The sequence below is a fragment of the Oxyura jamaicensis genome, chromosome 20, assembly GCF_011077185.1.
Source record: "Oxyura jamaicensis isolate SHBP4307 breed ruddy duck chromosome 20, BPBGC_Ojam_1.0, whole genome shotgun sequence".
In the NCBI taxonomy this organism is placed as follows: Eukaryota; Metazoa; Chordata; class Aves; order Anseriformes; family Anatidae; genus Oxyura; species Oxyura jamaicensis.
In genome coordinates this window covers 1,940,313-1,963,795 of record NC_048912.1, presented here as the reverse complement: position 1 = coordinate 1,963,795, position 23,483 = coordinate 1,940,313, and the positions used below count along the sequence as shown (strand labels likewise).

At 57.0% G+C, this 23,483-nt stretch overlaps 1 long non-coding RNA gene across 1 annotated transcript; it reads right to left on the bottom strand.

Annotated features, from left to right (window-relative positions):
* Positions 1 to 8,900: 8,900 nt before the first annotated feature.
* LOC118176865 lies at positions 8,901 to 11,528 on the bottom strand. The gene is made up of 2 exons (XR_004755560.1): positions 11,001 to 11,528; positions 8,901 to 9,915 (listed from the first exon to the last, which is right to left on the bottom strand). It is a non-coding gene; the product is annotated as an uncharacterized LOC118176865 (long non-coding RNA).
* Positions 11,529 to 23,483: the final 11,955 nt, after the last annotated feature.

The window sequence follows — 23,483 nt, the reverse complement described above, 5'->3', positions numbered from 1 at the left end:
GACCAGAGACCTGAATGATGTGGGAACCCCGTAGCACGCTTTGCCCTGAGTCCAACATGTGGAAAGACACTGCTGGCTCCTGAAAGCAGCACAGCTCTCTTCCCAATTTGTTCCAAAAAGGGAGAGAGAAATAGAAAGAGAAAAAATTGTGTTTCAATTCAGTGCCAAAGCAGGAAATCCTCATTCCCAGGACACCCTTTGCCTGCTGAGCCTGGAACACCCTGCTCAGGTACCACATCCTGCAAGGAAGAGGTTTAGGAAGAGGCATCCATTGGGATTTTCATTAAAACTTTCTGTCATCCCTGTCCAAGAGGAGACTTGGGCATGGGAGCCCGTAATGTGGTCCATCCGTGTCGCAGGCAGGAGCTCCCTGGGTACCGTGGAGCATGCAGCTATCTGTCTTGTCCCTGTTTTCCCACCCAGACAGCCGGGTCCACCCCCTTCCCTCCCTCGCACTAGTGTTTTCCTTGCCTCGTTTCCAGATGCTGGAGGACAAATGGGCTGTGCAGTGGCCCTACAGCCAGACACAGCCCTGCTGGCCGGGCTCACTCACCCATCCTGGGGCTGCCAGGAGCAGGGGCCGAGAGGCCGGGCGGCTGTGCTGCAGCTGGGGTCCATCAGCCCTGCAGCCACCCAGCCGGCTCTGTGCTCAGGGGGTGGCAGGTCCCCCCTTGTCCCTGTCACCACGGAGGGCTGTGGGTGGTCTGGGTGACCCACTTTTGCCCCCGGCCTTTGCTCCTCAAATCAATGAAAACAAACGAGTGGCAGCCGCGCCGCCTTTGTGCTCTCCAGCACGCCGGCTCCCGGCTGCTTTCCCCTGGTGCTGTTATCGGGAGCAGGCAGCGGGAGCTCGGAGCATCGCTGTGCCATCGTGCTTGTCTCCAGGCAGCACACCCAAACCACTGCTCACCGCCAAGCCCCAGCAGTGGTAGGGACAGCAGAATCCCCACAGGGCTCGGAGGAGAGCGCATGGCCTCAGCAGAGAGGCTGGAAGGCTTTGCCCTCCTCTCTCAGGTGATTTCTTGTAATCCCTCGGTGATGGGAAGCTGCAGCTGCTCTCAGATCAGCAGCACACCTGAACAGCCACGATAGCTGCTGCCCTGGGGACACCCGGACGCTCATCATCTCCAGGACATGCCACTGCAGGACAGGTCCCTGCACTGCTTCAGCACTCCACAAACCACACCTGCCACCAAGGCCACCAGCCAGAGCAGCAGGGATTGGGGTTTTTCACCTGTGAGCTTCACACAGCGTGCCCCGTGCCTCCCCATCCCTTCCTCTCCCTTTCTTTGGCTGCGGTACAGTGCTGGCAGCTCGGCAGGGCACCCTCCTGGCACCCCTGGGTGCCCACCCAAAGGCCGCTTGGATCCCACCCAGCCCCAGCCCCCAGCCGGTTTGGGGCTCCTCTCACCGTGTCGGCTGGAGGAGGCTCTGATAGAGAGCAGGAGCGAGTTACAGGGTGGAAAGAGGCCCTGCCTTTCTCTGGAAAAGCAAGGAGGATTAAAATCTCTGGTCCCTATATTGCTTTTTCTATTTCCCCCCCTTTTTTTTTGGTGGTATTATTTGATGGTTAGAGAAAACAATCTGGAAACATAACTGCATAAATTGCTGTTGTTTCCGGCTGTCCCTGCAGAGCCCGGCGCTCTCCTCACCAGATGGGCTGGCTGAGAGAGCCTCCAGCTCCAGCGTGGCTCCCGGGGGGCTGCCGCTGCCCTCTCTTCCTTTGCCATGTCGAATCCTGCTCCCACCGCGGGGCTCGCAGCGGGAAGCCGTCCCGCTGCCGAGGCCAGGTAAGGGAGGCAGCTGGGCTCGGCCGCCCCCGCTCAGGGAGACACGGAGCCCTTGTTTGCTTTGGAAAATGAAAACCATGCACAGCCCGCGGCCAGGAGCGGCTGCGAAACGTCGCTGTGTGCAGGCTGGGGTAGGCGCCGGGGCCGCTCTGAGGCGATGGCTCGAGGGGTCTAATACTGCACAGGTTTGCAGCAGGAGAGCAAAATGTCCCTGTTTGCAAGCCATAACCCCCCGAGCTCTGCTCTCTGTCCCCGGGGAATTGCACGGGAGCCTGCACCCATCTGTCCCCCCCCCCAGGGACAGCACTGCTCCCTGTGCCTCCAGGACACCGCGGGGAGCAGGAGGGTGCCCACCGGGCTGCGGGAGCATTGCCAGCCTCAGAGGTAACCCGGGGTGCCCAGAGAAGCACAGGGCATCCCCGAGGTTGTGCCGATGGTGGCAGGAGACCAGGACCTGGAGCTGAGATGCCTGGGATGGGTGAGCAAGGGCAGGGGTGGGTGGGAAGCAAAACCTCTGCTGCCCGGCGCTGCCGGCTGCAGCCGTGCTGGGGGAATTGGCACAGGCTCTTACCGAGGAGGGCTCCAGCATAGCTCTGCTCGCACAACCACACACATCACCATGCTCTTCGGTCCTGCACAGCCCAGGCAGTGCAGCCAGCTACGGCCAGGTGGAGGAGGCTGGAAGGAGCATGACACCCATGTTCACATCCCTGATGGATACGGTCTCAGACCTGGCTTTGTCGCTGGCCGATGGCAACCCAGTTCATCAAACGAAACACAGCTTCCCAGAGGAAACGGGACAGGAAGGAGCCCACGGAGGTGATCTGGTGATGCGGTGCCCAGCGGGAACAAGGAGGTAGGCAGATCCACGACTCTTTGGGCTGCATGGGACAGGAAGCTCCTGCCACACAGCACGGTTCCCCATGAGCTCGTGGCTCCTGCATGTCGTCCCCACACCAAAACACGCTGTCCCTGGGGCAGAGGCTGCTCCCCACTCCTGCCCCAGCCTGTCGGCCTCGCCGGCTCCTGTGCCATGTCCAGCAGACCATGCAAAAATTCCTCAAATGCAGGAGCACTGCTGTGTTCAGCCTCATATGTGAGGAAAAATATGTATATGTTCCATATGCACATGAAAGAGGCCTTGAAAGCCGGGAGGATACAATGATCAATAAATTATAGCTTGGATAATATTTCTCACCATCACCAGATAAATCAGGCCTTATTTTTCCCCTATGTCCACAGATTTAATGGCAGCAACAGTGCCCTCGGTGCTCATAAAACTCCATCCTCTTGCCGAAGGGCCTCCCAAACAATTTGTCATTTGGCCTTTGCTTGTTTGCTTTAAAATTAGCTGGTCCAGACATTTAATAGCCCAGGAGCTAGGAAATCCATCAACCTACCCCAGCTTCCAGCTATCTGTGCGTGTGCTCTTAGGGCCACTCTCGCTGGCTGCATTGCAGCGAGGTGGGTGGAAGAGGGGTTTGGAGCCAGCGAGCCGTGGAGTCAGAGACTGTGGGCAATATATTTCGTCTGGGCTTTAATATCACCTTTCTTATTTCTACTTCTCTCATTCTTCCCATCTTTTCTTCCTCCCCGTGGTCACTTCAGCTCTCCAGCTGCCATCAGCAATGCTCTGCTTCCAGCCGCAGCGAGCACGTCAGGAGCTGACCCCTGCTCATAGGTGTAAACACTGCCTTGTTAAAAGGGGATAATTACCGGGGTCTGGTTAACCCTGGTGTAAAATCAAAGCGAATGGAGCCCTGCTGAGACTTCCAGCCACGCAGACCATGAAGCCTGCACTCCGTGGTAAACAGCCAAAGCTCCACTGCTTGTCAGCTCGGTGCATTCGGTGGAAAGTTAACTTCTTCCTGAAACAGAAATGCTGTCGTTTGGGGCATTTCTATCCCCTGGACACAGGACCAGCAAAGGGCTGTGCTCCTGTCCCATCAGAGAACCTCCCCAGGATTTTTTCTGGCTGCCTGAGGGCTGTAGTGTTGGGAACACGTGGGGTTTTACCTGCGGGGTAGGCGGTGAGTCACTGCGCAGGCTGCAAGGGGTATTCTCAGCCCCTGTAAGAGGGTCCCCGGGGTCCTGGGAGAGGCCAACCCGGGGCTGTGCACAGGAGGGGGCAGCTCGGCTGCCACCGTCCCTGCTCCCTGGAGGAGCTCGTGGGTTGCCACCACGGAATAGTTCCTGTGTGGCTGGAGGGCTTGCAGGGTAGCCAAAGGGCTGCTGCTGCATTTCCAGCATCTGCTGCCTGACCCACATGGCCGTAGTGCCCTGTCTCCCCTGGGCCACAAGCAGGTTTTAGCAGCGAGGATTCTTCTCAAGCCACCAGGAGATGTGCACCAGAGGTGGGAGCGGAGGGCAGCCCTTACTCCGCGTCCTTCCCCCCGCACTGCCAGGCCTGCTTTTGCACCCAGAGATGCTCAGCAGGACCCGGGTGGGATGTGCTGAGCAAGGTGCCAGGCAGCCAGTCCTGCCCTGCACAACCAGAGCACCTGAGGGAGGCTTCGAGGCCAGCCCGCAGGAGCAGACCCCCCTCAGGCTCCTCCAGCCACGTTGAGCACGAAGCCAGCTCCCTCATGCCCCCTCTCCCTCTCTGAGCAGCAGGTCGGGCCGCAGACAGCCCCGGTAATGCAACCTGAAAGGCCAGGAATCGCATTTCTGACTCTGCTCGCTCGCCGAGCTCTGCCGTGGCCTCGGTGAGATAAAATGTCTGTCTGGGAGTCGGGGCCGTGACCTAGGCCACGGGCTCGGGGCTTTGCAGTCAGAGCTGCAGGCATCGCGATCGCTCCCAGGGTTACTGCCCAGCGTGTTTATTCCTCGAGCGAGGAGGACTTCATAACTCAGAGACTCCTGACAATGTATATATATTGAAATCTTATAAGAGTAATGACCATATCCAATGATATTTTGCTCTCATCCTGCCAATATAAACAGCTCTCCGGACTTACCGAATCGCACTGGGTCAGCCTGAATAATTAGGCTCGCATGTTCCATTTATTACCTCGAAAATCCTTCCTCATTGTACTTTATATATATATATATTTAAATGCAATATGTTTAAATGAAAACCAGATCCGGCTCGGAAGGAATTTGAAATATGAGGCCGAGAGCACAAGAAGCGGCAAGAAGGTCCTCTGCTAATAGGAAAAGCCGGGCCGCGGGGGCAGGAAGGGAGGGAAGGGCGGGCTGAGGTGCGAGCGGCCCCGGGGCTGGCCTCGGGCTGGTCTCTGCGGGCACTGTGCTGCTGCTGGTGCTGAGCGCCTGGGGCGCGGGGGGAGCAGAGCCCGGTGTCGGGGGTCTGCTTTGGTGTCCCTTGGAAAACAGGAGAACACCAGAGGGAAAGGAAAGCGTGAATCCAGGGTGTCGCCAAACCTTGCTTTGGTTAGGGCCCAGACAGTCTCTCATCAGAAGAGAAGTGAAATGTGCTGCCAGCACCCCAAAAACTGTCCTTGGAGGACCTACACTAGTGACAGCGGCAACAGCATTTCTCTGATAATGTCCGGATGGAGCAGTAACCATGGGGAACTGGATCTGTACGAAACCCCTGTCCAAGCCCCCTCTCCCCAAAGTGCCATACAAACAAGTGGGGTGAGCAGCACCGTGGTGCTGAGCCACAGCACACCGGGCATTATGGCAGGGGAGGCAAAACGACATGGTCCTTCAGCACAAAAGCCCTTTGTGCTTTGTTTCCACTGTTCTTCTTTTCTCAGTAATATCCTTCAGCAAAATAAAAGGAATTGTGATTAGCACGGATCTGACAGAGCCCGGTAAGTGGCACACCAGGAGCCAGAGCACAGCGGGTGTCGGGAATCCCCCCTGGACACTGCACGCCTCAGCCCTGGCTCCCTGAGTGTCTGAGGGCTCATGGCTGTGGGCCTCCAATGGCAGGTCTGTTACTGTTTGGGATTCTTCTCTCCATACGCTTCTTTTCTCCTGAAGATGGAGCAGACAAGCACATCTTGCATCAGGGCTGTCCCTTTGCCATCCTCCTCCTTGAGGGCTGCCACACACACCCCTGACATGGGCACCAGGGAGTGCCCCAGGCTCTGCTGGACCAAAGCACCGCTGTGGGGTCACCGGGAAGAGCACAGCGTGAGCCACGGCCCCGTGCGAGGTGGGCGTGCTCCAGCAAGGCATCATCCCAAACCCTGCCAGGGGGTGGGTGTTCCCCAGAAAGACATCATCCAAAACCCCATCACTGGTGGGTGTCCTCCATCATCCCAAGCCCTGCCACGGGGTGGGTGTCCTCCACCATCCCAGGCCACTCAAAGCCATGGGAAGCAGCACGGGGCTGTCTGTGAAGGCCCAGCGGGGGGGTCCTGGCAGGGGGACCCTGCAGCAGGGCTGCGGCCGGGCCCAGCGAGGCCGTTTGGGGTCGGCACGGAGGCGCGCGGTGCGTCCGTGTGGGAAGCTCGGAGCAGCCCTGCCGGCTCTCCCCATGGTTCTGGCCAGCACTGTGGAGTGCTTCACTTGCCTGAGCACCGAGAGTAAAAACAAAATGACATTCATTAGATGTTTTAAGGAGTGTTCAGGCATGTAATCCTCCTGGAATGAGGCAGCCATAACAAGTTACTGTAGTTATTGATGGCCATGTCAGTTAGCCTTTTCCAAGGATTAATCACCATCCTGTTCATGCCCTACAGGATGTTTTTATCTCCGTTTTCTCCCAGTGTCGCATCGTGCAAAGCTGGCTGGTCTGCATGGTGTGGCTTCCGAACCCGGGGGGGAGGCTGGCTCCTCGCACCTAGATCCTAAATATTTAGCAGTGTGGGAGAGCACAGCATTTAGAGGCATTGCGGGGGCAGAGCTGCAGCACTTTGAGGTTTCGCTATGGAGAGGATGAATTTAAACATCTCCTTCACTGAGATCCGGGGTGGAAAAAGCTGGGACAAAGCCCCCGCAGAGGAGCACATCGCTTGTGCAGCCAGGCTGCCTCCCTGGCTGCCCCTCTGTAAAACCTGGCAGGTCTCGGTGTGCAGCCGACTTCACAAGTGCTTCCAGGAGGCCCTGGCCGTGCAGCGTTTGCTGGGGCTTGGTCAGACCCCATTGCCTGCTCAGGGGGGTCAAGGAGGGGCAGATGCCTTTCATTTACCCGCTGGCTGGGGCGGCTGGACAAGGGCCAGGACTGGGCTCCTCGGCAGTGCCAGCGTAACTGAGCCTGGAGCTGGGTTTGGCCTCTTGCCCTGGGTGTTTGTGCTGGCACAGCTCAGCTTGCCCCTTCGGCTGCACAAGATAGCTGCAGGGCTCGTTTTCACTGCAGCCTCATGCTGGGGTGGTCCTGAGTCTTACAAGGGCTCCAGAAACCACCTCAACCCAGCAGGGCTCACCAGGGAAGGTCCTGACCCACTGCTGTGGGGTACGGATTTCTTACTAATGCTGCTCTGTATGGTGGGGAGGGAGAAATTCAAGTCCCAGCAGGGGCTGGCTACGTCCCCGGGTTAGCACATAGAGCAGGCACTCATGTCCCGCTGGTGTCCGGGTGACTTCAGGAGCCAAGCATTGCTCCACGTGGCTGTCCTGATGGAGGCAGAGCCACCAGGAAATCCACCCACTTATTACAGAAGGGACCCATAGCATGTATTAAAACCAGGCAAGGCTGGAAAAACACCGCACAGCAGAGGAATTAGCATTAATCAAGCCTGACCCCACAGGGGATCACGCTGTGCATGGCTCAGGTGTGCAGTACCCCAGGCTGGCTGGGGAGTCCTGGGCTGCTGAGGGGTCCCGGTGAGGTCCTGCCATTGCCGCATCAAGCAGGGACCTCCAACGCCATCTCCATCCCCCCAGCCAGCAAGGGGAGGAGAAGAAAAAAATCCCGATGCATTTCTCCTGCCCTTCAGTGCCTTTATGGCAGACTTGCTTTTCCAAGAGGTTTCCCAGAGCTGACCAACCTCCTCACCAAATGCTGCTTGATGGAGAGTGCGGCTCGGCAGGCGGTGATGCCCTGCCCTGCATCCACAGGACCAGAGAACACAGGAGGGATGCCCCACAGGCTGGGAGATGCAGGGGCCAAGCTGCAGCGAGGAGGAGTGGGCTCAGCTCAAACGGGAGGGGTGTCCTGCTCAGCACCCAGGGACACAGCTCATCTCCAACAACTGATGCTGCAACGGGGTAAATGAAACCTTTTGTCAGCATCATTTCCCCTGGTTCAGCTGGGGGGAGAAACTGCATTTTATAGGCCGTTGGCTTCTCATCCAAAGGGGAAAAAAAAGAGAGAGAGAGAGAGAGAGAGAGGAAAAATGCCCTTTAAATAGAACTTTCCATGCTGGAAGTACCTCTGGAAACACAGTGAAGGGGGAGCCGCCAGTACGAGTGATAGGTGCAGCACGGCGGGATGGGGGACAGACTGGGACATGGCCCAGGAACAGGCGTTTCTGTTCTCCTCCCAGCTCAGCTCACCCTGCCGATGCTCTGTCCTTACCAGGGGAGACTAAATCCTGAGCCCTCACCCTGCCCAGGGCTTCCCCATGGAGACTGGAGGCTGAGCTGATCCCTGTCCTGGCTAGGGAACATGTCACCTGGTGCCATTCAGACACAGGTTGCTCCATTGTCACCCCCAAAGCGATGCGACACAGTTCTCTTGCCCCAGCAGAGTTGCCTTTCTCAGGTCAGCCACAGATGCCTCTTCTCTTGTGTTTAATTTTGTCCTGCTTCTGGGTGCACTCTGTCCCTCCCCAGGCCAATCTCCCCATCTACTTTGCCATTCCCCAGATTTGTTTAATAGAAGAACTCCCAGGATTATTTTTGCTGCTGGAGCTGCGTGCTAGCAGCTGGTGGGAACGTGGGCTGCCTACAGCAGGGAAAGAGAAACAAGATGCTTGGCTCATTTATCCAGCTCCCTGGCCCCCGATAAAAGCCACGCTAACTTCATATCCACTGGAGGAGACCACCAACCAGGCCTTTAAAGTCCAGCCACAACTGCGAATTCACACTCAGCCCACGGTGCTGCGGCTGCAGAGCGCCCTTCACCTGCTGGTGCTGGAGCCGAGCGTGGAGCAGCCAGACCCATGCGCTCCTGGGCACATCGCCTTCATCCAGAGCCTTGCTCTGGTGTGCCCCGCTCAGCAGCTCCGGGCTGCATGGGAAATACCACAGTGAGCCACGGCAGGGGATGGGTTTGGGGGCTTTTTGCAGTGTAAGGCTGCAGATGTGGGCTTGCGCTCAACAGCAGTGAAGCCTCTCTGAGGGAAGGGCGCAGCTAGATCTCCGACGGAGGACATGAGCCGCTGGAGACAGGGATGAGGAAGGACGTCTCTGAGACAGGGAGGTGTCTGCAGGTGCTGACGTGTTTGGATGCAAGGGCCAAGCTCCAGGCACAGCCACCAGGTAGCAAACCAGTGCAAAGCTGGGAGCTGGGCAGGAGGACAGTGTTGCATTGCTCCAAGTAGCTATAAGGGCTGATTTGCAGCTAACACTGCTCCACAGACCTCACTCTTCCATTGTCCAAGTAATTTGCATTTATCCTATACTTTTTTTTTTTTTTTTTTTTTTTTTTTGCCATTTTCCTCCCTTCTGTGTTATCCCCAAGGATCCTTATTCCCTATGGCAATGACTTATCAGTCTTGCTTCACTGTGACTTGGGATATGTCACCAATGCCATTTCTTGGCTGGGATGAGACAAGCAGGACCCAGGCTGGAGGAGGGCTGGGATACGCCATCGGGATGCCCCATGCCTTGGAAAGCAGGAGCAGACCAGAGGGGCTGGGGACCCAGACAAAGAGTTACACCATTTCCCCATGTGCGAGACCTAAACATTTGGCTTCTGTTGCACAGAGCCCAGCTGAGGGGCAAAGGCTCAGAGGCCAGCGGAGGACGAGAGCAACGGTGGTCGGCGCTCAGCTGTGCAAAGCCCCAGTCCTCCGTCTGAGCTCATCGCCTCGGAAAACATTTGGGGAGGACGCATCCAGTTCAGATTCGTAATGCGGAGCGGCTTGGCAGGTCTGCAAGCCCCTGGGGCCCTTCGCAAGCATTAACCAGTGGGTTAGAGCAGCCCAGCCATCGCTCTCCTTGCCGGGACCTGGATTTCTCAGCGAGGCTTTGCTCAGCGCCACGTGATCCGGGAAAAAGCTCGGCCGGTCCCTTTAAGGCCGAAATGACGAATATATTTCTGGAGGCTCTGGAAAAGAAGTCAAGTCTATTGGCTTCTGCGTCACCAGCACCGGCCATTGATTCCCTGTAAATGTTTCATATTTGGCCAAACTGGCTGTTGACGGAATAGTTTCTGATTTAACACTCTCGGCTGCAGCCGAGACCCAGATGGGTCCCATTAGCTCTGGAGAGCCCGTCCTCTCCATTGGCTGCTGGAGGAACACTTCCTCACGGCCCCCTCCTCCTTATTCCCAAATAGACACTTAAGCCCCTCTAACGAGATTTGCACTGGAATCCTGGTTATTTCAGCCTTCAGCGGATGTAGCCTTTTATCGTTATTGTTATTTATCTGGTGTTTTAATGCAAAGAATAGGACATGCATGGAAGCAAGCCCCGAATCCCAGTGCCACCCTCTCCCCACTGTTGGGGTCCTCGGTAGCTCCCAGCCCTGCAGCCACCCCCCTGCCCGGCTCCCCCAGCCCCACAAGGGTCCCCTCACGTCCTTCCCTCTCCCCCTCCCACCATTTCTCTCCTCCCCTCTGCCCTTCTCGCTCCCGCTCTATTTAGTCTGTGTTCAAAACCCTGCACAAAAGCTCTTACAGATCCCCGGGCTGTGACCCAAACAGTAAAGAATGTTTATATGCTGGTCGCCTTCCATTTCTGTGTATTAATATTGCGCACACACGCTCATGCACTCACACATGGCGTTTCTGGTGCCTCCTCGGGCTGCCGGCCAAGGGAGCCCAGCCAAAGTAAAGGCATCTGGGCCCTTTTTGAGAAAGCAGGAAAAGAAGAAGGAAAGAAAAGGCAAACGCAAAGGCATCGCGATAGAAGCGGCCCCCCAGCCTTTGCCCCTGCAGTGCCAGGCTGTGTCGGCCCTAGCAAACCCCCGTGTCCCTTGTCACCCCTGCACGGCTGCGGGTGGCTCTCTGGGGACAGGGGTGGCAGTGTCCAGCGGTGTCCCAGCAGCACAGGCACTCGGTGGGAGCCGCAGCTCAGGGTTAGGGTTAGAAGAGGGGGCACAAAGCCCCAGCGTGAGCCTTGTTCCAGCCTTTTCCCCCCAGTCTCTGGAACCTGGGTAGTAAAGACCAAGGCGAAGAAGTCCTCCAGTACCTTTTCACCATCCCATGTAATGAGGTCTCCTGTTTTATTCAGCATTGTGCTCACATTTTCCACAGTCTTCCTTCTGCTGCTGATGTAATTACAGAAGCTCTTCTTGTTTCCGTTGACATCCCTGGCCATATTCAATTCCATTTGGACTTTACCTTTCCTAACTTCATGCCTGGATGCTCAGACTACCTGTGTTTCTCCCAGATTATCCATCCTTGCTTCCACCCTCTGCTTCCACCCTTGCTTCCACCCTTCCTTTTTGTTTTGAGCTCTGCCAGTAACTCCTTGTTCATCCACACAGGCCTCCCGGCACTTCTGCCTGCCCTCCTCTTCGTTAGGATCACTGGAGGAGGTGATCCTTCCGTACTGACCAGCTTTCTCGGGCCCCCCTTCCATCCAGAGCCTTGTCCCACGGCACTGTACTAAGCAGCTGTTTGAAGAGGTCAGGTTCTCCTCTCCCCACATCCAGGTTTGTGAGCTTGCTGTTCATCCTCCCCACTGCCATGGGATCAGGAAGGCCACCATCTCGGGGTCACTGCAGCCAAGGCTGCCTTTGCCCTCCGTGTTCCCTGCAAGCCCTTTGGTGCTGTGAGGACGAGGCCCAGCTCTGCCTCTCCTCGCTGGAGAAGGAAGCTCTCACTGATGCATTCCACAGGGCCTCACCTGTTCATTCCACCTGGCCAGGCGGCCTGCAGCAGACCCCACTATAATCCAACCTAACCCCATTCTCCCTCAGCTCCAACCCCTAAACCCTCAGCCAGCTCCTCACCCATCCCCAGGCAGAGCTCGGTGCTGGTCCCTCACGGAGGACAAGAGCCCCTCCTCGTCTCCCCGGCATGTCCTAAAGAACCTACAGCCTTCCCTGGCAGCCTTCCAGTCGTGGCAGCCATCCCACCACGTCTGCAGCAACATCCCACCACGTCTCCAGGATCACAGCAACATCACAGCCCTGCAACCACATGCACGTCCCTGGCTCGCCCTGGTTTTTCCCCATCCGGCCTTCATTACAGTACAGGAGCTCAGAGGGGCACCCCAGCATAGTGGGCTCCTAGGAAGGGCTTGGGGGATTTCTCCATAACGGAGCCTTGTGGGTTCCTAGGAGGTGGCTGGGGGATTTCTCCATAACGGAGCCCCGTAGGTATTGCCTCGCCAATCCACAGATGCTGGAGGTGACCCTGCTTAATCCCCATTTTGTTCCTCTTGTGCTTCCTCCCTCTCAAATTGCCCCATGCCCTTTGCACCTCCTCCCTCGTCATTCCCAGCTGAGAGCAGCACCCAGGCCACAAAGTGCCTGCCTGTCTCACTCCTGCCTGTCTGCTGGTCATCTTCCCTGGTGCTGCACACTGTTCTGACCTGTCCTCACCCATCTCACCTCCTGCCCCCTTCTGCACTTCCCTTGGTGTCTGCGGGGATGTTTCTCTCTCATTTCTCATCCCTCTCTCCCAGATGCTGTTACAAAGGATTGTTCTACCCTTTCTTAAATCTGCTTTTGCTGAGGCCGCTCATTGGCACAGCTTCATCAAGGAGAGGACTGCTTTTCCAGCTGGCTGGAACTGGCCCCTATCTAGCATGGGACAATTATTGGATTCTCCTGCCACCCCTATAACCCCCCACTACCAAAACCTTGCCTCAAAACAAAAGCCAAACAAATAAAAAGGGAACTGCAACAGAGGCTCTGGACCCTCCAGTGTAGGAGCAGCTAATCATTCTCATTAGAAACACCTAAAGATTGTCAGAAGCCTCTAGATTTTCCTCAGGTCCACACCCTACTGGCTCACGTTAATTTCTCCTTCAGTAAAGAACAACAGAGGCAGCTGAAATACCCAGACAGCTCAAAGAAACTGCCCGGTGTTCCTAGACCTTGTCTCCAGATCCTGAAATTCCCAAAGAAGAACAAACCCCGATGCACAGACTGCAGGGTCACCGAGTTGGTCTGTGTGGGATTTCGAGGGGCTGCTAAGGAAGCTGAGGTGTGCCAAAAACTTCAGCCTTGGGCACCAGGGGCTGTGCCATGTGGGGTGTCTGTTGGGCTGCAGAGTCCCGCTGTGAGAGGGGTGTGGGCAGGGGCAGGCTCTGCTATTTGCAGAAGGTCGGGGTGGATTTTTGCAGCTGCATTTTGGTAACTTGCTGCAGTGGGCTTGAGCCCACCTCTCTTGTGCCACTCCTCAGAACCCCCTTTGAAAGCTCGGATACTGGGGCCAGAGCACGGCTGCTGGTTGGAGGATGCTCGCTTTCCTCGTTAAGTGCCGCTGATGGCAAAGGCCTCGTTTTGCTGCTGGCTGGGTGCTCTCCGGCACGGCTGCTGGAGGTGCTGCTGGCAGCGGATGCCGCTTTGCATCTTGCGCTGTCTGCGCGAGCAGCTCTGGTGGGTGGCAGAGTGGTTGTTACTGCCCCCCAGACTGCAAGGAGCTGCCCCTACATCAGCAAAACAAAGTAAAAGTGGCTCAATGTGAAGGTGAAGAGCAGTTTCTTAACCTGGTCTTGTCTGAAGACCCCTATGTACGTGCACTGAGGTCTTCAGTGCTGGGGCAAACCTACAAAGCCATGGGCTGCCTGGGAAGTGCCAGGTCTTTTGACTGAGCCCATTTTACTTGTCCATGGGAGAAAACAAAAACAAAAAACAACAACAAAAAAAGTGCCAAGTGCCACACAGCTTCACTGGCACCTGCAGGCTGTGATTTTGGGATGGAGGAAGAGGAACCCTGCTCACCCGCATGGTGAGGACGCTGCCTTACCCGACACGTGCTGCCCAGGCTGACGGCTCCTGTGCTGCTGCAGGCTGAAGGGCAGTGGAGTTTGGTCCCTTACCCTCTGCAGGACACACAGTCTGGCACTGATACCCATGAAGAGGAAAAGCTGCCTAGTGCCAGCAAAGCCACCAAGCCTCCTGCCGGATGCTGGGGAAGCTCCCTGTGCTGCTCAGCTTTTAACCCCAATAACCAGATGGGCACTGGATTTCCTCCTCGCCTTCCAGAAAAATGACCTCCCAGAGGTCTCGGCAGGGGTTAACTCTGCACAAAGTAGTCACGCAATGGGGAGGTCTTCTTCCAAGCACCAAATAACTTGCAGAAGTAATGCATTTGTTCCTAATTAGGATAATTGCCCCATCACTTTTCTCTGTGGCATCGGCCAACCTAACTCACAAATGTCTGAAAACACTAGCTAAAGTATGACCAAATTTAGGAGCTGAGTCGAGTAATATATTGCCTTGATTTGTCCTAAAACATGAATTGGCTGGGAGTCGTCCTGCGTATTGCATTTCCAGGGAACATAAGGAACCCATTGTGTAATTAGCGGTAGTATTTTCAACGCGCTGTGGTGTTCAGCCTGTGCCGCGCTCTGCCCTCCCATCCCGGGCTACTGCACCTCCTGGGACCCTGGGTTCATGGCTGGGAGCTGCTGGGGGCCACCAAGCGCCTGTGTCGCAGAAGTGCTGATCATGGCTGTGGGTAAGCAGGAGGTAAGGACTCACCTGCTCCTTCCTCCCCCCAGTCCCCTGTCCAGAGGCAGCCTGCTCTGGCTGCTGGTTGTAACCCAGAGCCTTGGGCTTGTAACCCAGAGCCTTGCTGTAACCCCTCGGGGGGGCCAGCAGCAGAGCTGGGGACAGGACGAGGTCCCGTGCTGGAGGACCCCCTTGCCTGCCTGCAGTTGTCGGCTGCAGCAGTCGATATCTCCCAGCCCGTGGGATGTCCTTCCTTGGTGCCTGGCACCACGGCAAGAAACCTTCCACTTTTGCTGCAGGGAGGTTGCGGAGCTGAGCCGCAGCAGGACCGCATGTCCTGCCCCGTGCCCTCCTGCCCACCCATACCCCCCTCCCCAAGGCTGGAAGGACTCCCCTTGGCCCTTCATGGAAAGAAACCCTCCCCAGGGGGGAAATTTGGTGGATCCATCCTGAATTGGATGAGAGCTGGGCTCTCCCACCCTCCCCACATTGCCTGCAAGAAGCGATGCTGACATCACGTTGGTCTAATCCCATGTTGGACAGCAGTCCCTTCTCTTTTCCCTGTGCATCTCCCTTGTGAGCCTTGTGTGAGCTGAGAGGCTCAGAGCAAAGCCCTGGGGGTCGCTGCCCGGGCCATACACCAGTGTGCCCAGCACAGGCAGCTTGCTGGGGGACTGGCAGAGGTGATGTCCTGCCTGCAGACTGCCTGCATCTTTCTTGCTCCTCTTTCCACATCCACCCTGCCCCTCTGAACACCATACAAAGCTTCTTTCCCCCAGGGGCGTTGACATTTAAAGGTTTTTGGAGAAATCCATTTGCACTGTAAAAATGACTAATGGTGAGGCCTGGGAGTGAGTTCAGTCTCCTCCAGGTCTCATCCCCGCCAGGCCAGGAGCTGGCCAGAAAACAAGTGAGAGAGTTTCCCCCTCCCTCGGCCCTGTGCTAGCAGTATCGTGCATTTCCCCTCACATCTCATCTTGAAATGTTGCCCCCCCCCCACCCCCTCTTGTGACTTCTGGGAGCTTTTTGGAGGGATCGAGCGCTGCTGCCCTGATTGAACGGCCACGTTGCTGCCCCAGGTCTCTGCTGAGAGCCTCTTTGGAGGGGAGGTCACGCAAAGGGTCTGGGGGTGTCAGAGCTCCTGAGGAGCCTGGCTGGGTCTCCTCCTGCTCACCCTTCCCCATGAGCCCTGTCCCAGCCTGGGGACTGTCCCTGCCACCCACCGCCCCCCCCACGAGGAAGGGTTAATGGCTAAAGGATCAGGGAAGGAGATGAGTGCGTGCTTTCTGCGTGCCAGGACATCCACCCGGGACAGCTAGTTGGCGCGTTTGAAGCCCTGCTCCGCTAAAGCCACGCATTTCCTCTCCATAGGGATTTTCCACCCCATCTCCACATTTTACACAGCCTTGCTGTGGGGGAGGCCCCAGCTGAAGTGCTTGTTCATTCATTTCACAGAGCTGGTTCCTGCACCTCGCACCGGCTGCCCCCTGGCCTGGCCGTGCCTTCGCCTTTGCTTCCCTCTCCTCTCCCCCTCCACCTTCCTTCTCCCCTCCTCTGGGGCTTTGCCCCACGTCAGAGCAGGGAATGCCCCTCCACCAAACAGCCTGCTCCTGGCACTGCTGGCCCTGCACACTTTCGTCATCATAGGAAGAAAGGGAAAATAAATAAGACTAATTTTCTCTCAAAAAAACATGGAAACCTTCCCATTAGTGTGTGAGCTGATGGATTCCCAATCGGCTGCGTGGCCGAGGCGGTCTGCACACGCAGAACAGGGACCCGCAGCCCGCCTCGCGCCGCAGCCTTTCTGTTTTTTGAGGGTAGGGAGGTTCAAGTCGAGACAGACCAACCCCCAGGGGAGTTTTTCTCACTGCAGTTCTGCCTGCTTGAAAATCCCAGCCTGGGCGGTCAGCGGTGTCTGTGCAGGACCTGGGCAGGGAGCTTGGCCCCATCCTCTCGGCAGGCTGCAAATCTGCCTGAGCCCGGCCGCTCGCACGTCTGTGCTCTCAGGAAAGCACTTAAGCCTCTTGCTTCCAGTCCAAGTGCATCCTGCTTAAATCTCCCTCCTGGATCTGGGCGCTTAATAAGTCTTAGCATTTTATTAGCAGATGCTAATAGCAGTGGCTCGGAGCCGCGTGCTTTGAATTCACATCCCCCTCGGCTCAGCATGCACCACGCATCCCCCTGGCCGCTCAGACGCAGACATCTCCCACATCCCCTACGTGGAGCCCTTCCTGCCCAGGGGGTGAGCAGCCAATTCCTGCTAATTGCAGACTGAATCTCAGCAGCACCATTAACAGGGGCCAGCGGTGCTGGAGAGAGGGGGGCACCAAACCTGCAGACCTGCACCGAGGGAAGCAGAAGCCACCATGTCCAAAAGTGCCTCCAAAAGCCTTCCCTCCCACCTCCGGTGGCCTCTCCAGGGAACTGGGCCTCTAGCAGGCGAGATGAACCAAGGCTGAGCTGGTGGATGGATTCGCCATAGCTGGTGAATGGTTACACGAGGGCTCTGTCTGATACGTTTACACCTGCTGTGGAGGGAGAGACACAGAAGAGGGTGGGAAATCACTGTCCTGCCTGCTGGTGTTTTGCAAGCCAGCCCTGCAAGAACCTCTTTTGCCTGCAGGATGGGCGCACATCCCACAAAATCTCACCATGTCCCTTGGACTCAGCCCCTTGGCGCTTTCCAGACTGTTCCTGCAGGCTCAGTGGGAAGGTGGCAGTCTCTTTCCTCAGGTCCTCCCATTTTCCTTCTCCACTTCCAGGTCCAAGGAAACCCCAGACTGGTTCCTTCCTCCTAGCAGCCATGGTGTCCAGGTTTGTCTCACAGCTGAGAAAGCCCCCAGCATGGCCTGGGAAGGCCAGACGTGGTCAGCTCATCAATTCCTCAGTCCCCAGTTATTGTGGATCCCCAAACACGTACTTCTCCCCATCTGTTTGATGACGGTGTGATGCTTACAGGCGGTCCCAGTGAGTCCCACAGCGGTGTTCCCAAGAATTGCTCCTCACCCCAGCATTGCCCACCTCTTTCTCATGCATTGCTGAACAAGCCGGTGCTCGGTGACCCTTCCTGCTGACCTCCTCCAAAAACAAAATGTGGGACCCAAGACGGCTGCCAAGAATGGTGAAAGCTGTGCTGGAAAAAAAGAAGGGAAAGCAATGCTCTGGGAGGATGACGCCCCCAGGATGGGGGCATCTCGCCCAGCTCGGGGGCTGGCTGCTCCCCCTGCTCCGCAGAGGACCAGGCAGATGCCTCGAGTCCAAGCAGCACATCTGGAAGTGGGCTCCATTAAAACAAACCTTATTACATAACAACAGACATCTGGAGCCTGTTACCACTACATTTTTAGTAAAAATAGTTTTTGATATGATCTCTCCGAAGAATGTGGCAGAGGGGCTCGGAGCCAAAGTCCTCTAAGAACGGCTGTAACTGCTTCTCATAAAGCATCCCCCTCTGCCTGCTCAGGGCAGGGCTGTTTCCTCTCCGTGCACACACCGTGCCTCCCCGCTGGTGCTCGGGGGCACCAAGGGGAAGGATTCGGGCTGAAGGCAGGTGCAAGGCTGGGGCAAAGCTGAAGGGTTCACCGGGCCCCAAGCTCCAAGGTCTCTTTAGGCTTCACACAGCCCCTGGGATCAAGAGAATTGAGCAGTGTGCACCCAAAGTCTCAGTCAGGGCAGGAGGCTGCTAGCTCATAGGAGCCTGCCTACGGACCATCTCTGCACGCAGGGAGGAGCCCCCCACGTGCTGGATGCTGCGGAAGTGCCGAAGGGCCAGGGCTGGATGAAATTCGTTGTTTGTGCCATCAAGGTGCAGCACGATGAAGCAAGCCGTGGGCTCTGTTCCCCTCTGAACTGGGGGCCAGGGTCCGACTGCCTCCGTGCTGCAGCCCTCGCTCTCCCTGAGCAGTCTTCCCCTTCCCCTCCCACCCAAGTCCTTAGGCTGGAGGTACTTGTTGGCCCCACGTCTCCCCAGCACAGCACCCCATCTCCTCTCTGCCCCATCCCGATTGAGAGTCCCAGCTGGTCTTCATCATCACCTACAACTTTTGCATCATCCCTAGAAGTCCTCTTCTTACCCCTCTCACTGCCCCTCCGCAGCCCACGCCCCTGTTTGCTGTCTTTCCCTCTGCTGTGCCGAGACTTTGGTGCTCCCGGCCAGGAGGAAGATCCGGCTGGAGCATTCTCCTCCTGTTCCTTCCATAGGTTTTGAGCTGTGCCATTTTTTTCTGGCGTCGTGGCTGTGATCCTGGCTTCCCCCGAGCTGTCCAGGCCACGTGCCGGCTGCTGCAGGTCCCTCCCCAGAGGGCTGGGGAGGCTTCGCCAGCACTAGCAGACCGCGTGCAGCAGCAGCAAGGAGGGATTTGGCTGCCCCGACTCTTTTGCAGGTCAGAATTGGACCGGCAGAGGAATGATGGAAACTCCCTTCCTCGCTCTTGATCTATCTGCAAGGTTCTTAAGTGATGGGTGGAGCTGGAGTGGGACAGATCCCAGCTGCAGCGAGGAGGGCTGGTGTTGAGAAACCCATACAAGAGGGGGGATTTTGTTGCTGCTTTGGGATGCCAGCCCCGAGGACCCTGTGTCTGCTGCTGCCTCTCAGCACCCATAGCCAGCCCCACCACCAGTGTGGCCACAGCACCCCAGCCAGCATCCAGCCCCAGCCATGGCCGCTCCCCGGCTTGTCCTGGCCCTCTGGGAGGAAAGCACCAGGGCTCCTGCCCCACGCCTGCCCCGCTGCAGGGGAAAAGCCTGCCCCAGCATGGAGAGCATGGCCCCGCTCCGCCAGGAGCAGAGCAGAGGGCTTAAACCGTACCTGGACACGTCTGAACCACAAACCCCCACATGGCCGTGTGGGAAAAGCTCTTCTGGCAAGTGGCAAGAGCCAAGCGGCCGCTTATTGCAAACGGCTCCCCAAAAGCTCCTGGCAGGGAGGAGGCGGCCGCGCTCCGTCCGGCCGCTGTGCGGCTTGGGCTCGCTCCTGGCATGTGGGTCCCTAGAGGGGAGGGCGAGCAGAAGGCAAGCAGGCCCAGGCTGGGGCAGGGGGCTGCCGGGGGGATTTTGGTGATTGCCTTGCCACATCCCAGGAACAGCTCTGCTCTGTGTACGGGGCTGGGGGCCGCGCGGCATTAACGCTGTCAGTGCCCTGGAGCTGTACCCATTTCCTGTTGCACCAGGCCATAAGAGACAGGAATTTAAATCCAGTCTCTCCTTTTTGCTCCCATTTATGCCAACCAGACTGCACCTTTCCAGAGGTTACAACCTGGCCGCATCTGGGCAGCTTTTCACGTCGTCACCAGGACACACGCTTGGTGTGAAGCCGTCCCCCTGCCCCAGCAGAAGGTTGCTCGAGGTCTCTTGCAGAAAATGCTCCTCGTTTTCCTCTGCCTGCTCCTTGCAAATGGCAGTGCTCGTCTGGCTGACGTGCAGCTCGCCTAGGAAAGCCCAAGTGGTTAGTCTGGCAAAGCGCAAAGCAGCTGACAGGAGAGCTCTGCAGCTGGAAGTGGCAGGCTGCTTGCATTACAGGTGAGGGTACCAGTTCCACCTACACTGAAAACTGTCAGAAATTGGTAAGAATGCTCCCTGCTCTCTGCTGTTCTTTCTTTTGCTTGGAGACTCTCTCGCACTGTGCAGCCTCTGGCTGAGATCAAAGCGGTCCCAACACCCTCCCCATTTCCCATTTGCTGTAGGGGCTCTCCTGCACCCTACAAGCATCCCAAAGGGGCAGCTCCCGACAAGCTGCAGGAAGGGAGAAGAAGGGCAAGAGAGAGAAATGGCCCCCAAAACCCTGCTCGGGGCTGACGTGAAGCTGGTGCCTGCTCTTGGCTTCACCTTTGCAGCCATCATCTTGGGAGACGTTGTCCAGCTGCTTCAAGCCTGGAAAACAAAAGGTCTTTATTTTCCATCTCTCCTTTTTTTTTTTCTTTTTTTTTTTTTTTTTTTCCAATTTACAGATTAAAGGGATGGACATTTATGGGAAAGTCCTGCCCAAAAGGAGCCGAAATGCAGGCTGCTGGGGAGAAGGGCTCATGAACTGAGTGCAGTTCCTGTGCTCAGCCTCCTCGTGTGGTTCCCCTGCATCTGCTGGTGCTGTTTTCTCTCACACCCTTCCTACTCCTCTCTTTGCTTTGGCTCACTCGACATTGCCACCAATTTTCCACCAATTTTATCATACAAAGCCTGTGAACAAACACAGTGGTTTGGAGAACAAACAGAGGATCAGATTAGCTTCAGCTGGCATTCGCCTTGCTATTTCCCACCAGCCCTCAGCCTGTGGATGTCATCTTTTTCTCACTGGAGCAGTGAAGTTGCTGGACCTGCTGCTTTTCTGTGCTCCTGTGCTCTTGCCGGGTCACTGGAAGCCCTGGAGAGCAGCATCTAGGCCTGGAGTGAGGAAAAAGGAGATGTTTCTGCAAGCACCAGGCTTTCCCCTGCCCGCAACATTCACGCGAGCAGGGGTGATCCCTCCTGGACGCAATGCTGCATCCTCTGCGGGGATGCTGGCTGTGCTATTTGTCCTGGAGAGCTGTAGGAAGAGATGGGGCCGGGGCTGCCTGACCCACGGAAGATGGCCTCAGGAGCCCCGGCACCCCACAGCTCCCTCCCAGCCTGGCACAGCTCGGGGACCTACCTCGTGTTGCAGCACCGGGAAGGTGCTGGCAGGACGCCGGCTGTGCTCAGCCAGGACGTAGCTCCCTGCCCACAGACCCAGCGTCTGGCCTCAGAGTGCAGCCGCACGAGGAGTCCAGCTTGTTGAGCAAGAAGGTAAAGCTCCGATTTGCAGACATTGTTAGGAACAAAAGCCCAGAGCTCTGCTCATTGTACTATCTGACATAATCGCTGTCATTGTGTACATTCCCTGCGTGAACGTTTGACACTGGGAAAATACTTCCAGTTCCTGAAGGACTGGCAAAATCGAGCAGGAGTGTTTATTCATGCCAGAACCTAATCCAGAAACTCATTTTTCTTTCTTGCTGGATAATTTATCTGAGGAGAACACAGGCTGTGGTGAGCCAGCACCGCCCGCTCCTCGCCAGGCTGAGCGGCTCTCAGGCGGCGGGTGGGTAATGGAAACGGGACCCCAGTGAGAGCCCCTTGGGGAATTCATTCCTAACGAGACATGGCCAGCTCCAAACCACCCTCCTGGTCCTGCCCTGCGTCTCCCGGCTGATCCCACCACCAGCAATGGGCCACCCAGGAGATGTCACCGATGTGCCCGGGCTGGAGGTCACGGTGCCGTGGGACACCTGTACCCAGCTGGTTTCCAGAAGCCCACTGTGGCACACCGGACTGCTCTGCACGCCTTCCTGGGACCAAAACCACGGGGTTCTGGCAAACTGTGGCAAGTGTGAGCTGAAAACTGTCCTTCGAGAACCCTGTCGCAGGCAGGCCAGGGCAGGGGAACGTCTTTGCATGGAGCATCCTCTTGCATCCTCACCTCCTCTCCCCCCCCAGCCGGGCAGGGCAGCGAGTGTCCCCCAGCCGTGTCCCTCCCGGCACTGCCGTCCCCCCGTGCCTGCTCGATGCCTTTGCCTCACTGCAGAGAAGCACTCAAAGAATGGGAATTAAAAAATAAATAAAAAGGAGTGGGAGAAGGTGTGAGCCCCTTCCTCTACCCCTGCACACCTCGCCAGCAGGCAGGGGAGCAGCAATGCCATTCCCAGGCACAAACCCAGCAGCTGGACCCGGGTCAGCAGCTGGACCCTTGTCCCTCGCGAGGCTGTCAGGGAACAAAGCCCCGGCAGCTGCCACAAAGGGAGCAGCGATCAGAAGAGCCCTGCTTGTTTTGGCACTGCAAAGGGCTGGAAATAATGCTTTGCTAATTGGAAAGGAGTCCCTGGGTCAAAGTGGCTTTCCCAGAGCCAAGAGGCAGGCTGAGGAGCGTGAAGGAGCCCCAGGATGGTGTGGGGCAAGGAGGAGATGTGGAACATCTGGATTAAACGTCCAAGATTAGGTCTGGATTAAGTGCAGGTGATGGATTAGATGGCCAAGAGTGAGAGGCAGACAAAAGAGTCTGGCATGCAAGGTTTTGTCCAAATTGCTTCAAAGCTCCCCAGCGAAGGGAGAAGCTGAAGGTCCCAGTGCTTCTCCTTGTTTTGCAGTGCAGCCCTCGTGAGAAGAAGGGGAGGTGCTGTGGGGTTCTTGCAGGGGTAACCCCAAACCCCACGGGACAGGCCCCAGCCAGGCGGGGAAGTACCCCGAGGGCTGTGGATGGGCAGGGGATGGAGGCACTGAGACCGGGCACCAGCAGACCCCGGTCCCACCCTCCTGAGGGTCACCCGTGGAGCCTCAGGGCGATGGGACCCTCTGAGGTGCCACCTATGGGGCACAGGGCAGGGTTCACCCGAAGGGTCCTGCCTCGGTTCCATCCCCATCAGCCCCAGGCAGGTCAGAGGCCACGAGGAGCCCGCATGGTGCGGAGCAGAGCACAGGGGTTTCAGGTCCTGGCCACGGTGAGCCTCCACACCCCCAGCGAGAGCGGCCCCTTGTCTTCTCCCCCTTCCCCTCCAGCACCCCCCCGGCTTTGGCACCTGTCCACGCAAGGGAGTTTCCACTGCTCCTCTCAAACCACAGCCCGGGAACGTGAAACCTGGGCTTGATGGAGAGAAGGAACCAGATTGTAGGAAATGCAGCACATGGATAAAAGGGGAGGGGGGGGGGGACGGGGCCGAGAAGCCGGTTTTTATTGCTCCCAGAGTCTCTCGCCGTGGTTAGGAGCGTGCTTCTCATTCCAGCACACAGCGGGGCACCACGCTGCACGGAGCAGCCTCTTCCCGACGCCTCGCAGAGGCTTCAGGGGCAACGCTCGGTTCGGGTGGCGGTGGCCGGGGGCTTGTGTTCAGCTCCGGGGTCTTCCCCCCACCTCCAGCCCTGCTTTTCTTTATTTACTTCCTGGGATATTTCCTAATCCCTCCCTTTTTCCATGGCTGTCACAGCCCCACTTCCAATGGCCAAGACACGACGGAAAATATGCTTTATTTTTTTCCTGGCAAGTACCTGATTTTTATTAGGGAAAAAAAAAAAAAAAAAAAAAAAAAAAAAAAAAAAAAAAA